The sequence below is a fragment of the Sitophilus oryzae genome, unplaced genomic scaffold, assembly GCF_002938485.1.
Source record: "Sitophilus oryzae breed Bouriz unplaced genomic scaffold, Soryzae_2.0 scaffold_1372_pilon_pilon, whole genome shotgun sequence".
NCBI classification, from domain to species: domain Eukaryota; kingdom Metazoa; phylum Arthropoda; class Insecta; order Coleoptera; family Curculionidae; genus Sitophilus; species Sitophilus oryzae.
Window position 1 is genome coordinate 1,025,646 of NW_022146029.1, and position 14,266 is coordinate 1,039,911.

A 14,266-nucleotide genomic window follows, 5' to 3' on the forward strand; every position below is an offset into this window, starting at 1 on the left:
CACTTAAAAAAATCATGTTTTAAATTTCATTGTAGAGTGCCAGGGCTGTATTAAAAACACTACTTACTTGTTGAGTATTACCAAAGTTCACAGAATTACATAGAATTATTCTGTAAAATTTGATCTTATTATTGAAAACTTTTAAAATATCTGTAAACTTCAACTATAGTGTGTAACAAATGAAGGAAGATTTCGACAGACGACATTCAGAAAATGACAGAAAATGCGATATGCCTGTAAATTATAATGACACAACAGTCACTGTCACGCATCCTCTCGTTGTACATATCAATTTAAAATAATATGAAAGTTAATAGTTAAGCTTTTTTATACATATTAATTTATACACAATCATTGTGATTGAAGCATGTGAAATAAGTATAAACTCCAAAAAGGCTTACAACATACAAAACTAATTTTCTACACCTGGACATCTAAAAAATGTAGAAAATTAATTTTCTACGTGTAAAAAATACGGTAGAAAATATCAAATTTTCTACCTACCCAACCCTAGTTGTAGTTATTACAGGTGAAACGGGATGTAAGACAAAATAATATTCACCAAATAATTACTCTGAAAAGCTATAAAAAGTAAAATCTGTAAATATATAATATTCATACAAACATCAGTATTAACACATCCAACTAATAATTTGGGGTCGCACCACTCTGGCACTTTGTGCCATTATATCGGTTTTTTAATCGCGGTGCGATCCCTTTAGACACACATTTATTAATACTAATATTATTCTGTAAAACTTAATGGGGTCTAATAAAGAAATTTGAATTTTAATTTGAATTAAATATCAATGCAGCTATTAAATGAACGTTTTTTACTTACAGAGATTGCTGTTTCTACCTGCTGCTACTACTAGCGTTTAGGTAAGTTGTTAGTTCACTAAGTTGTTGATTCTGTCATTAACTCAGTAATTAATTCCAGTAACAGTTTAAATAAAAAAAGAAAAAATATATACATGAATATTCAATATAATCAAAGAGTTTTATGATCAATCAACAAAACTCACCTTTTTAACAGCACTAAGGGGACATAAAGAGGCATTACTACCGTTTGCCGGTCAAAATATTCTAATAAAGTTGCGATGAGTTTTTTACGGCTATTAAGCTATCTTGTACACTTCGCACTAAAAGAGGTTGTTAAAAGAACAATGTTCGACTGCAAGATCTGCTTTAAAAAATTTTAAGTTTAAATTATCACAATATAATTGATTTAAACCAAAAACTCGTAATCCAAAACTAAAATAATGTCAAAACGATTGACAATGTCAGGAAATAAATAAATAAATGTGGCAACTTGACTTTTTTACAGCAGAGTTACCACCTGAATCCCCAGCGGGAAATTTAAATTCACGTTAAAGAAATAAATAGAATTTAAAGAACATTTAATTATTAACATAGAAAATCATATCTCTATATTTTTTCATATTAATGTTATGGATATCCAATATTATCACGACTTTTAATATAATGATTTTTCGTAATAGTAATTGCGTCTACTGTAGTAGTTTTTATAACCTTTAAGTCAAAATTTCTGATGTGCGTAATGATTAGTTCCAAAGTCTAGAATATTTGGATAATTTTATGTTTACATTAGAGTGTACCAGGCACTGTGATATAATAAATACTCTGAAGTTATAGATACTCATGTAGAATTAAAGATTTAAATCTAATTTTTTAATTGACGTCAAATGATTAAGCAGAATCGAGAGAATATGTAATATTTTTTAATTTCTCTTAACATTTTCCATAATAGCACGAAGCACGATGTTTAATAAAATAATTATAGTAAGCAAAATTTTTGTTATTACATTTGCTCTTTTCGAGAATTTTTGTGAGATCAAAATCTATGATCTGTCCTCTCGTCCTCTCTTTCATAGTACAGATTATTTTTTTTGGAAATTTTGTTTTTTTTTCATATTAGAGAGTTACAAAAATATATTATATTTGTATTAATGAGGAATTTAGAAGATTTTTTTTTAATTTAATTAAGAAATTAGGAAGAGAAGACATTCTCTATCAAAAGTTGAACGTCAAAGAAAAAAAATTGACAAATTGACGTCAAAGAAATAAACAGAATTAAAGAATATCTAACATATACCGGCTGCAAAACACTATTTTTTCAAATAAAAAACGAGATGTGCTATGTTAGTGCCGTATGATCGAACAAAAACGGCGTCCAATTAGCTTGGAAATGACGATCGATGACATTTCCCATATATAATTTTACATATAAAATGACAGTCAATCAGTTCATATCTATGTTTTAATTTTTGAATTTTGACATTGATCGATGTTCCTCAATAAAATTATAACCTCAAATCAAGTGACAATAAAGTTCCGTAATGACGTAAAACACTAATGTTTAATCAGGGAGCCTTTGAAAAATAGACTTGATCGTCTAATGTTTTTCGTGTCTTTTTCTGACTAATCATATCTCATTTTTGTTCTAATGGCTCATTAGCATATTTGGAAAGGGCATTTTTTAAGAATAATTTGGTACCACACAATTGGTTTTTCGAGTCAAAATATCGTTATGAACCGCATGTTACAATTTCAAATAAACAATATGAGAAAATTACAGTTGGGGGTTGGAACTTTTGGTGTTACAACAGCAAAGTAAAACACTAAATCGCCGCAATACATCAAAACACTTTTACTTTTACACCGGACGCGCGTTTCGCTAACCATGTTAGCATCATTAGCAGATGATTAAAACTATTTTTTTTTCAACAACAAAATTTTAATTATCTGCTGATGATAACATGGTTAGCAAAATGTGCGTCCAGTGTAACAGAAAAAGTGTTTTGGTGTATTGTGGTGATGTAGTGTAAAAGTTGACATATTCATGAAGAATTATGTATTTATTATTAATATTAATTAGTGTCATCATCAACCAAACCGAACCTAATCAAATAAAGTAAAAAAATACCGATGGTGCCATTTAAAAATCAAAAGTTGTGAAATTGAATAAAAAACAATTAAATCAATCAATCTTAATTTATGTTGTTACTAACATACCAAATCTCGTTTTTTTATGTGAAAAATGAAAAAAGTTATAGGGGTGGGCCACTTTTGGGATGCACCCGGTATATCAAAAATTGCATTACACTTTTGTTTAATCTTGTTGAATTTTATTACGATTTTAAAGAAATCCTTAAAGATTTCGTGACAATAGCCGCGTCAATTATAGTAGATTTATTTATTCCTTAAGTCTAACAATAATTATCGGTTATTATTTCTTATTGATGTATTAGTGTTAAAACGATAATATTATTCCTCTACAGAAATAGAACATATTACAATTCTGTTAAATTCTACTATACTAAAATTACACAATTTTACAGGATATAGGAAAATATATTATCCAGGAAGTATTTAACTTGTATTTAATACATATGCATATATTTAGCAGAACTATTAAAACTAAATATACGTTTTATCGAAGAATTCAAACTAAATTAGTTTTTGTGGTAGCTGTGGTAAGATATAGAAGTTTCCTGATTAAATCTCATCTGTTGATTGATTGTTCGTCAGTGGATAATTTATAATAATTGTTTATATGTAATCCCACGGAAGGAAATAGAAAGATATATTTACATTGACAAGTTTATTTCTTTTGGCGTAATTTTATGTAATAGCAGATGATATCGATTCTCGAATGGGACACAACCTGTTGTGTCCTGTATGAGTTAGCCTGGTGTATTACGCTGATGATGCAGCCATTATCGCGGAGACAGAGGACGATATGCAGAAACAGCTTCATAAATTCTATCAAGTTAGCCGAGAATTAAATATGATTATCTCTACAGAAAAGACTAAATGCTTGACTTTCTCCAAAGAGCCGGTAAGACGTAAACTGGTAGTAGAAAACAAAATTATTGGGCAATTATCACAGTTCAGATACCTAGGAATAGATATGTCGTACTATCATGATCCAGAGAAAGATCTGAGAAGCCAGATAAATAGAGCAACGGCCATGTCAGGATGTCTGAGGCAAATAGTGTGGACAAACCCCTTCATTCGAACAGACAGCAAAAGTAAAATTTAGAAGAACTGCATCAGACCAATAATGACATATGGTATAGAAATCCGAGAGGAAATAAACAAGGCCAAAAGCATGTTAAGAGTCGCTGAAATTAAGAACTTAAGAACCATAATGGAGAAGACTAGAAGAGAGAGAATTAAAAATACAAATATCAGATAACAATGTGGAATACAGGACGTAGTGAGATGGTGTAGGCAAAGAAAAAGACAATGGTTCGCACACGTAAAACGCATGGAAGACAACAGGCTAGCACGCATAGCTCTTGAAGAGAAACCCATGGGTAAGAGACAGCCGGGAAGACCTCCAAAAAGATGGAAAGACAGTTGGCAGTCCATCTTCCAAGAACTTCTACAGAGGCAGCCTTAAAACTAACAGATCGACTAGATCTCAAATAAGTAAAAGAAGAAGAAGAGATGACATTTTTATCATATATTCAAGCATTGTTTCCACCTAACGATCCTTAAATTTAAAATATAATATTGATATTTACGGAAGCTAAATGTCTACTGTCTAATATACTCTGTTTTATTTTTGACACACCACATACGACTCGGAGTATTGTAGCTAAACGATTAGATTTTTAAAAATTGTAAGTTTTGGGTTCGTTGAAGGACTATTAGAGCTACAATTTAAAAATATTTTGACAAGATACAGAGTGTCCCAAATAAGTAAAAAATATTATAGTTGTATTTTTTTAAATAGAACACCCTGTATATTATTCTATTTTTGGATTCTACGATTGAAATAAAGGTAAATTTGATTAAGGTTTATCACACTTAAACCTTACCGTTTTTGAAATATTTTCAAATTTATGAAATTGCAGTAAAAATTTTAAGGCTTCATTTCTCCAAAGGTATCAAAGTCTTTAATACTAAATATTTACTGAAGATTATTTATTGATCAGATATTGTGTTGCAATAATAAAAATTTTACCACCTTATACAGAGTGTCCAAAAATTTATATTAAATAATTACTAGCTTTAAATGGCAATTAATTTAAATGGAACACCCTATATATTTTATGTGAATCAGATGCACAGTGTAATTGTCTATCAAAATGTATTATACTATTTTTTACCCATCTCTTCAAGTTTTCCTAGAAAATGCATCTTCTTATAATTTAGACCTCATTTATCACTATACCTATGGAATATTGACATCCATAGTACAATGCAGAATGAATGGAAGGGGGTTATTCACCGCGACTTTAAAATTATATTGTGTTCCCCTGTCTTGAGTTTTTATGCAGTCTATAACCAACCATATGTAGGGGGGACAGAGTACTTCCCATTTTTCTCTGAAAACAGCTGTCCATCTTCCGAGGAGTGGATGTATACACCCTTCCACAGTTGCGGTTTTGTCCTTCGTGCCCTTCACAGTCGAGGAGCTTGGCTGAAGTACCCTTAAGGCGGAGGCTGGATGATCTGTCTTCCTTTTCTCCACATCTTTAACTTGGCTTCTTCTAAGATCTGATACCGGTGTTGTTCCGGATCTATAATAGAGAATATATATCTCTTTCTCTATTGCCTCCTTGGATTTGAGGTCAATTCCTATTGTGAGGACCCGACAATGACCTCCTTCCAATGCAAGGACATCGAGTTGATGACTCGCCAACTCGATATCCTTACATTAGAGGTGCATTAGAGTTCTAGCAAAGCTGGTGATACACCGCAAGGGTTAGACGAGGCTCTGAAATCCCGAAGTCACAGCGGTGGGGTTGTCGCATAAACCATTGGAAATTTTAGCGCTGTTGTCAGATGGTACTGATTATTATTTTATGCACGGCGAAATTAAGTAATAACCTATATAATATATAACTTTTTTATTTTTTTACAGCTGTATTTATTTTTTTATTTATCTGTCACACAAGTTGTATTTACAGCTGTCGTATATAGCGATCAGTATATAACAAAAAGTTGGTTAGTCTCTGGGGGTAAGTTTTTTTAGAGTGCACGCTTAATACCCGACCGATTATCGTTTATGTTTTTTCTAGTCTTATCGGCTAGATGCAAGAATTAATCTAAAATCACTTTTTCGTAAATATCTTATTATTATCTTATATTTTGTCTTTTTTTTCTTAAAGTAATGGTCAAAAAGGCGAAAACTGGCAATGACTTCGTGATTTTAGAGCCTTGTAAGGGTTAGTCGGTCCACTTCTACAGAAGCTGCTCATAAGCTCCCTTACTACATGTAGAAGTAAGGGAAGCGAGAATACAATGGGTTGCCTCCTGGTACTCCAAGGTTGAGGCAAGTAGAGGGTAGTTTCCTATCTAGCCACGTATCCCTTTGACCTGGTCCCGTCATCGTAGGATTAAGTTTTTCGTGAGGTTGTCTTCTCTTTGTCCAGGCGGTTAAGCCAAGACTCCCCCACACCCTCTACCCGGATACATTACCACAATCACAGACAGTAGAGGGTGCCTAGTATGACTGATAGGGCAATCCCATCTGGAACTTTGGTGCAATTTCATGGCAACGAAACTACAGCCAGAAACAAGACAATGCGTTTCTCCTTCATCCTTGGCGGAAGATTAATAAATTTAAATATACTGAGTATAAATTTTATGTAAGCGTTTAAAACTTTGGGAGGTGATTGCATTTTAGTAACTAAGAGGGTTTTTCTTTCTTTTTTTTTGAAGGGAAGTCAGCGGCAGACATATTTGCCCCTGAAGGATGGCTGGACACAACCCCTGTACAAGAGACACTATTATTGAAGTTTATATTAAATGAAATAATACCTAGTCCGTAGTGACGTATATTACGATATATTGTGGAAAATCTGTATCAATAAAATATGACATAATATTATTTAACAACGTCATTAAAAACGAATCAATACGCAATAATATACCTGGGAATGCGATCAATGAAAAACCGGTTAATATATTGCATAAGTGGACTTAATTAAATTTGTAATAATATAATTCATATTACTAGTATTTGATTATAATATCATTAGATTACATACGTACAGAACTATAGAATAATTAAAAAAAATTGTTTATTTTTAGTTTTAGACGGTTTTCCCGTTGCCAATAACAGAATAGTAAATATTTTATTTCTTCAGGCTTTTATTTAAGTTACAATGTAAATCTGCTGATGATGCTAATATAGTTAGCGAAACGCGCGTCCAGTGCAAAAGTAAAGTGTTTTAATGTATTGTGATGAATTAGTATTTTATTTTGCTCTTGATCATACATTGATCTTCTGTGACAATATATCATTAAATATCATAAAATATATAATATAAAAATTCATTTAAAGTTGAAATTTTACTCCCACGTTGCAACTTTGATATATTACGTAGGAATAATTTTGCCCGTAAACCTCTTGGATGTCATAATTTTCCAGGCGAAAATAACAGCCAATCAAATATTGTATACAGTAATAATAAATAATAATAATAATAAATATAAATCCCCAAGCAGCTCCTTCACAATCTGAAAAAACTGGAATTTAACCAAAATCTTGACATGCAACTCCAGAAGTCAGTTATCCTCGCAATATGCAACATAATGAGAAAAGTATTAAACTTGAGAAGATAGCTAAAAACTATTGTCTTGCCCCTTGGGGCCGACAATGGACTCTGAATCGAATGACATATCATATGCCAACTTTTGACATATGCGCTCAAAAACAAATTACATATATTTTAAATTTCAATCTAGAGTGCAATGGCTGTGTTGAAACACTAGGTTTTATTCAAGGAGCCTTGGAAAAATAGATTTTATCGTTTAATGTTTTTAGTGGCTTGCCCTGGCCAGTTAAAAGATGCCCAAATCATATTTTTAATCATATCTCAATTTTTTCAAAATGAACGAGGGCTCATTACCATATTTGGACAAAGCATTTTTTTGACGAATAATTTGGAACTACACACTCTGTATTTCCAGACAAATTGTCGTTATGAATCGTATGTTATAATTTAAAATAAACGATATGCTAAAATGTCATAAGATGACATATCATAATATGTCATTCTATTCAGAGTGGCATTTTCTTTCGAATAAAGTGTAAAAATACCGAGGGTGCCATTTAAAAATCAAAAAATGTAGTAATTTCCGGTGAAACAGTGAGTAACCGAAACAATTGAATGCGTCGATCAATCCTAATATATGGCATATACCTACTGACATACCAAATCTCGTTTTTTATTTCTGAAAAAATAAAAAAGTTACAGGGGTGAGCCACTTTTGAAAAGCACCCGATATACAAATACAAACATTGTTCATTTACTTTTGTACAAAAAAAAACATTTCACAAAGTTACTTCATAACTTTCCATCTATTTTTATCATATATTTTTTATTACACCTTCCCCGGAATAGAGATTTCTGATTTATTATTAAATAACACTTCAGTAGCTAAGACAGTATCATTAAATCTATGATTTACAACTTCTGAAAATTTATACAAATAGTCTATTTGGCAAATGAGTTGCAGTTCGCATCGTATTTACATTTTTTAACTCAAAATTAACAACGAATTAATTTTTCGGAATCTGTGAAAAACCTATTGATTACTTGAATATTTTAAATACTTCACGGTATTTGAACAGATGCGAGTAAGGTTTACTGTTGTATTAGGTCAGTGAGGTCAAGTAGTACCGACTAAAATGATTAATCACCAATTTTCTTGAAATAAATTACATGGTTTTCCATCACAAATCCATAGTTCAATTAGTTGGATTTTCTATATTATATCATTTTAAAGATGAATAATTGAAATTTGGTCAATGTCATCAACAGCGAAATAAAAATAATCACTATATGTAATATTTTTTTTTTCATAAAGGTTTATTTACATTAAGATTTGTTTTATGTTATTTTTGCCTTGGTGTCATCAAACATATAAACAAACCGTTAGATTTTATTAAATTTATGTTTGTAGTTTTTTTTTGATTCACTGTAGGAAGGAATATACAATATACATAGAGCAAGCGATTCATTGACTTCAATACTATCAATCTATTTTTATGCTGCTTACTAATTAAATTGGTAATATATGTTAATTCAAAGTGAATTTTTAAAAATTTACGTCGGTATACTGAATGAAACAGCGTAAACAGCAAATCTCGGAACCTGACCGGTGAAAAACCAGATGAATGTTTGAATATTTAGCATACTTAACTACTGAAACATTTGAATTGATGTAAACATATTTAGCATTTTACGATAGGTCAGTGAATTACGCAAGAAAAATACACGGTAGCTTTTTTTAAACGCCTATGGTTTTCCCGTACGTCACGCCAGTCCTAGATTTGATTTTCCTTCGCAGACATTAACATTGCACAAGATTATACGCGGTACCTCAATAGAATTGACATAGCGCTATGAAATGCTGTATTGGATTTCTTTTATTTTTATTTCTTAAATGATTATATCTAATCCCAAACTGAACACAGAATATTTCTATAGCCATTATCAAGCCAAAATCGGAATTAAGGTTGATTCTCACTATACCTTCCGTTTCCATTCCATATCCGTTCTGTATTTTTTATTGTATTGACGCTATACGCCATGAGTTTCCGTTCCGTATCAGTTCCATACTTTTTATTGTACAATTTATATCATTACGAAAGTTTTATTTTAAAAATTTTTATCTTTTGAAAAAGGTAATAGATTTAATTAAAAAGTGAAAGAATGAATAAATATCAGCAAAATTTTAACAGAGCTGGTACAAATGTAGGAACTTGACAACGCTGTTTCCGATATGCTTCATTCCGTCCGCCAAAAAATGTATGAAAGGAAAGGATATGGAACGGAAGGGAAACGGAACGTATAGTGTGCATTCTCCTATTGATTTACATGACATAATATTTTATGTAAACGGAAGGGGAACGGAAGGGAGCTGATATGGAAGGTATGTGAGAATCAACCTTTACTGTGTGAACTATTTCAGGCATAAACGCACATAATAGATTACGTGGAAGTTATAAAAGCCACTAATTGCATCATCATTGTGTTGTAATATTGGATGATAGAAGTTAATTATTTAAGTAAATATTAATTTCTCTTGTTGTTTTTAAAATTCTAATGTTAACTCTGAATATTTTTTTTAACTTCAATTTTCGACTTAAGCATTGAAAGAGTAGACTAATTATGATTTTAGTTAAAGAAATTACAATCATGTAATTTATCACAGAGCAATTTTCTGTCATCTATAAATTTTCCATAATATGTTCTTTTATATAAGATTGAGTCAACACTTGTAACAGTCAAATTTCCTCGCAACGACCTCTGTGTGCTAGCTCATAAAATATCGCAAATAGCTATTATTTTTGCATCATGTTTACTATAATTTTATTGTTAAATATTATTTTATTTAAATTTTACCATTATGCAACCCGATATACACCGCGCTATAGAGCCACAGAATATTGTTACTGGATGCCGCCCAGCATTAGAATTTTTGTTCATCTCTCTAAATCTTTGGTCATCACTTGTCCCTTGTCACTGTCAGATCAAATCAGATGTTTTTGGATTTATTTATCCTTTGTTTTGGTTATTGAAATTTTTTATTATCAGATAAAATTTCGTAGTTAAATTGGTTATTTTTGATGTGGATCGCAGTGTGCAATTCGTTCATTTAATGGTGGGAATTTGTGAATAAGTTCGTTCATTGACCGGATATGAAATTTGACAATGAAAAATATTCTAGAACGTCGTTTTTTTATTTATGCCTTTTTGTGAGTTGGACTAGTCGAGATATATAGTTCTCTATCTATATCCTGGAGGGAGATTTCCGGTTGAAATCTGGTTTTGTGAAGGAAATCGAATCCTTGCATCACTTCTTGTGTATCCACCGACTGAAGAGTGTCGTCGTGAAGAACTGGCTGTCGTTTCGTGAAGCATTTCCTGTTGGTAGTTAACAGGTCTTCCTAGAGAAGGATTAAGGCTTCCGAAACACATTTGGTTAGAGACGTGGTTGGATTTTGTTGATTTGTATGGACCAGCGACCAATTTCCGTAAGGGATTAAATAGCCAAATTTTCCGACCGATATTCCGATTCCACGTGCCCAAGAAGTCCCCGACAGTTCCAAGGTATGCTATAATTCTTCTGCCTATTCTAAGTCAATGCTCAACTGATTTTTGTTCATATTGTTTTCTGGTTTTCGACTTTTCCACGCCCACGTGGTGTAGAAAGATTAGTTGAGTGTTATCTTTCTTAAATCTTATTTGGTTGTTCGTAATTGTAGAGCAAGAAGACCGATCCAGACCGTAGCACAAGAACAGTCCAGAATTCCATCCGTTCCTGTTGCCCGTGTGTAGAGTTACCCGATGGACATCATAAACTCTCGTTGAGGTAAAGTTCAGATTTGATTAGTCCTTCTTTATTACCTTTATTAACTCCTACACGTTGTGCTAGTCCTTGTTCTATAATTGAGGCTCTTTTCTAAGACAACCAATATTATTTAGGGTTTTTTTTATGTTCACCTCTTGAAGTCCTACACCTGGCCGGCATCCGTACGTCTGCTGACATCCGTGGGCTCCAGTGACAGTACACCGAGCTGCTGTGCACCGCCGTAGCCACCCTGTAGCTATACACCGTAGCTCAGCCGGAGGAACTTCCGAGTTGTTTCAAGATTGTACATCGATTAGAGTAAGGGTACGAACATAGTGAAGGCAGGTTTCTGCTTTCCGGCAACCAGCGCCGTCTCTGGGGACCTATTCTTGACCACTCGCATCTTCAAATATCGCTCGCATCTCGCATCTCCTAAAAAGCCATATAACAATACACAGATGCGTAACTTTGCGTATATGCATCACGTGTATTGTATATGGCTATTTCGGAGATGCGAGAAGGATCGGAAGTAGATAATTAAGAGGAAATTTACCTGATTAACTAACCTAACCTAACCAAACCATATTCATGTATTGGGTCTCTGCCGGGGCCGCACATAGATGTATTTGGTCTATAAACCTGGCCAACTGAACACAAATCTATAAATACTAAATGTAAGCAAGTTTATTAGTTATTAGCTTTTTTAAGTCGTAAGTTGACTATCAAATAAATAATATATTTCAGTTAAAAGTATGAATTATCTTGAGTGTATTCTGAATATTTCTAAGATTATAAAAATAGTGGAATTGTTTGTAGTGCTTTTTTTGCAAATTGTTCATAATAACTGTCATGATGGATACAGAGCCAGCTTTGTTTGTTGGCTCTGTTCTGTTTTATGCCATATTTTTATTTTGAAACGTTTCCTTCTATTCTATTTTTTTATAATGTTTTATATTTAAAAAATCAGTGGCATTTTTATAAGGTGTAAGACTATTCGGCAATATTCCGCATGGAAATTAGTATCCGTTCAATGCTTAAAGTCTCCAGCATTGGAATATGCACAAAAATCTTGCCAATATTTGCCACTGCCAAAAAAAACATTGATTTAAATAGATTCTTAAAGGAAATAGTCTTTACCCTATTAACACCCATCCTCGCTCAAATATCGTCTATAATATACAAATTACTTTCTTGTTCTAGCATCCTCATCCAATTGCTTGGTTTTGCACAGAATGGCCCTATTTGATCGGTGGAAAGGGTTTCAGAGTAGAGGAAAAAATATTGTGTAGGAAAAACAAAATGGGGTTCCATATTAGCAACCTCTCCTCTAATTAATAATTAATATTACTAGCAAAAAAGCAAAAAAATCATAAAACATAATTTTGGCCAACTTTTAGTTCTTAATACCCCCTGTGCGCCGTCGGCGCGTGCAAAAGCAGAAATAAATAAATTTTCGTTCCGGTAAAAGCGAGAACGCCGATGAACGCTGGTTGACGGTGCCTGCCTGCTTTCACTGTGAACTAGCCGATTTGATAACACGCTTTAATTTTTCAAGGTTATAAGCGCGAGGCGGCGCGGCGCGGCGCTACTATGTAACCATATACAGGGTGTCCCAGAAATAAGTGCAAGTATTTTAACTTAACTGGTAGTATAGTTCAACCCCAGAAACACGCCTATGAGGTTTTTTTCTAAATAATTTTTTTTTGAAAATTCGGAATTTTTTGAAAATATTTTTGGAATTTTTTTGCAATTTTTTTTAGTTTTTATTTAAAAAAAATAATTTCTTGATAATATGACAACATAGGTAGTAGATTAAATTTACAAGAAAGAAAAAGAAAAGATCCAGTGGTTCTCAAACAAATCTCGAAGTATTGGAAAGAATGTGTAAGGACTAAGAACTATTGACTACAATAAAACGACGGAAAGCAGCATATTTTGGTCATATTTTTCGAAATAACAAATATAGTTTCCTACAGCTGATCGTTGAGGGAAAGATTGAAGGACGACGAGGCATCGGGCGTAAACGGTTTTCCTGGTTGCGGAATTTGCGCCAGTGGTTAAATATAGGAGAGGCTAAATATAGTTTGGCTCAAGACAGGGAGGAATTCCAATTGAGGTTGCCAACCTCCGATGAGGAGAAGGTACATGAAGAAGAAGGCTCTCAAAATTTTAGCAAAAAATATTTTTTTTTTGGATATTTTCAAAGTAAAATAACTCCATTATTTTGGACTTATTTGAAAAACGATAAAGAGAAAATATGTTTCTTTTATCGAGATCTACCACCTTTTAAAATACTTGCACTTATTTATGGGATACCCTGTTTATAACAATACACGTGATGCGTATACGCAAAGTTACGAACGATGTCAAGAATTGGTGCCCAGATTGGCGCTGACTACCAGTAAGCGGCAAACCTGCTTGCACTGGGTTCGCACACTAAGACTGTTTAGGTTTAGATTTGCTTTATGTAAACCACCCTGTTTGTATCTAGTATTAAGTTAGATAAGGGGGTTTGACGTCATAGGTTTAGTACTTATTGATTTAAATTTCATTTAACTATACATTTCATTTCAAACTTCAATTTCATTTCTTTAAATATAAACTTTTTGATATTTTAATAAATTGCTTAAATATTTTTAGTAGTATTATTTACAGTCTAGTCTCATAGTTAAGTTAGAGTCACTTAAGTACAAATAGTTATAGAATATTTGAAGTTGCACTCAACAGTTCGAGGTTAGTGTTGAAGTCTACTTAATAGTTACATCTTTATTGCCGAGTTCATAGAGTATAATCTCGTGGCGCCCTTTTATTAATATCTTTGAACCCCGACCACCCGGCTGTTAAAATTAAAAAGCTAGTGGCCTCTATGCAACTCATTCATATTAAGTAAACTTTGTGTTTTATTGAACTTCGAATTAGAAAG

General features: G+C 32.5%; 1 protein-coding gene across 1 annotated transcript in view; it reads left to right on the top strand.

The window, feature by feature from the left end:
* Positions 1–14,266, top strand: part of LOC115875323 — a 269,483-nt gene that overhangs the window by 63,473 nt on the left and 191,744 nt on the right. Inside the window, exon 2 of the mRNA XM_030890747.1 lies at positions 844–882. The gene's annotated coding sequence lies outside the window, so the exon portion shown is untranslated. The remainder of the gene's footprint in view (positions 1–843; positions 883–14,266) is intronic.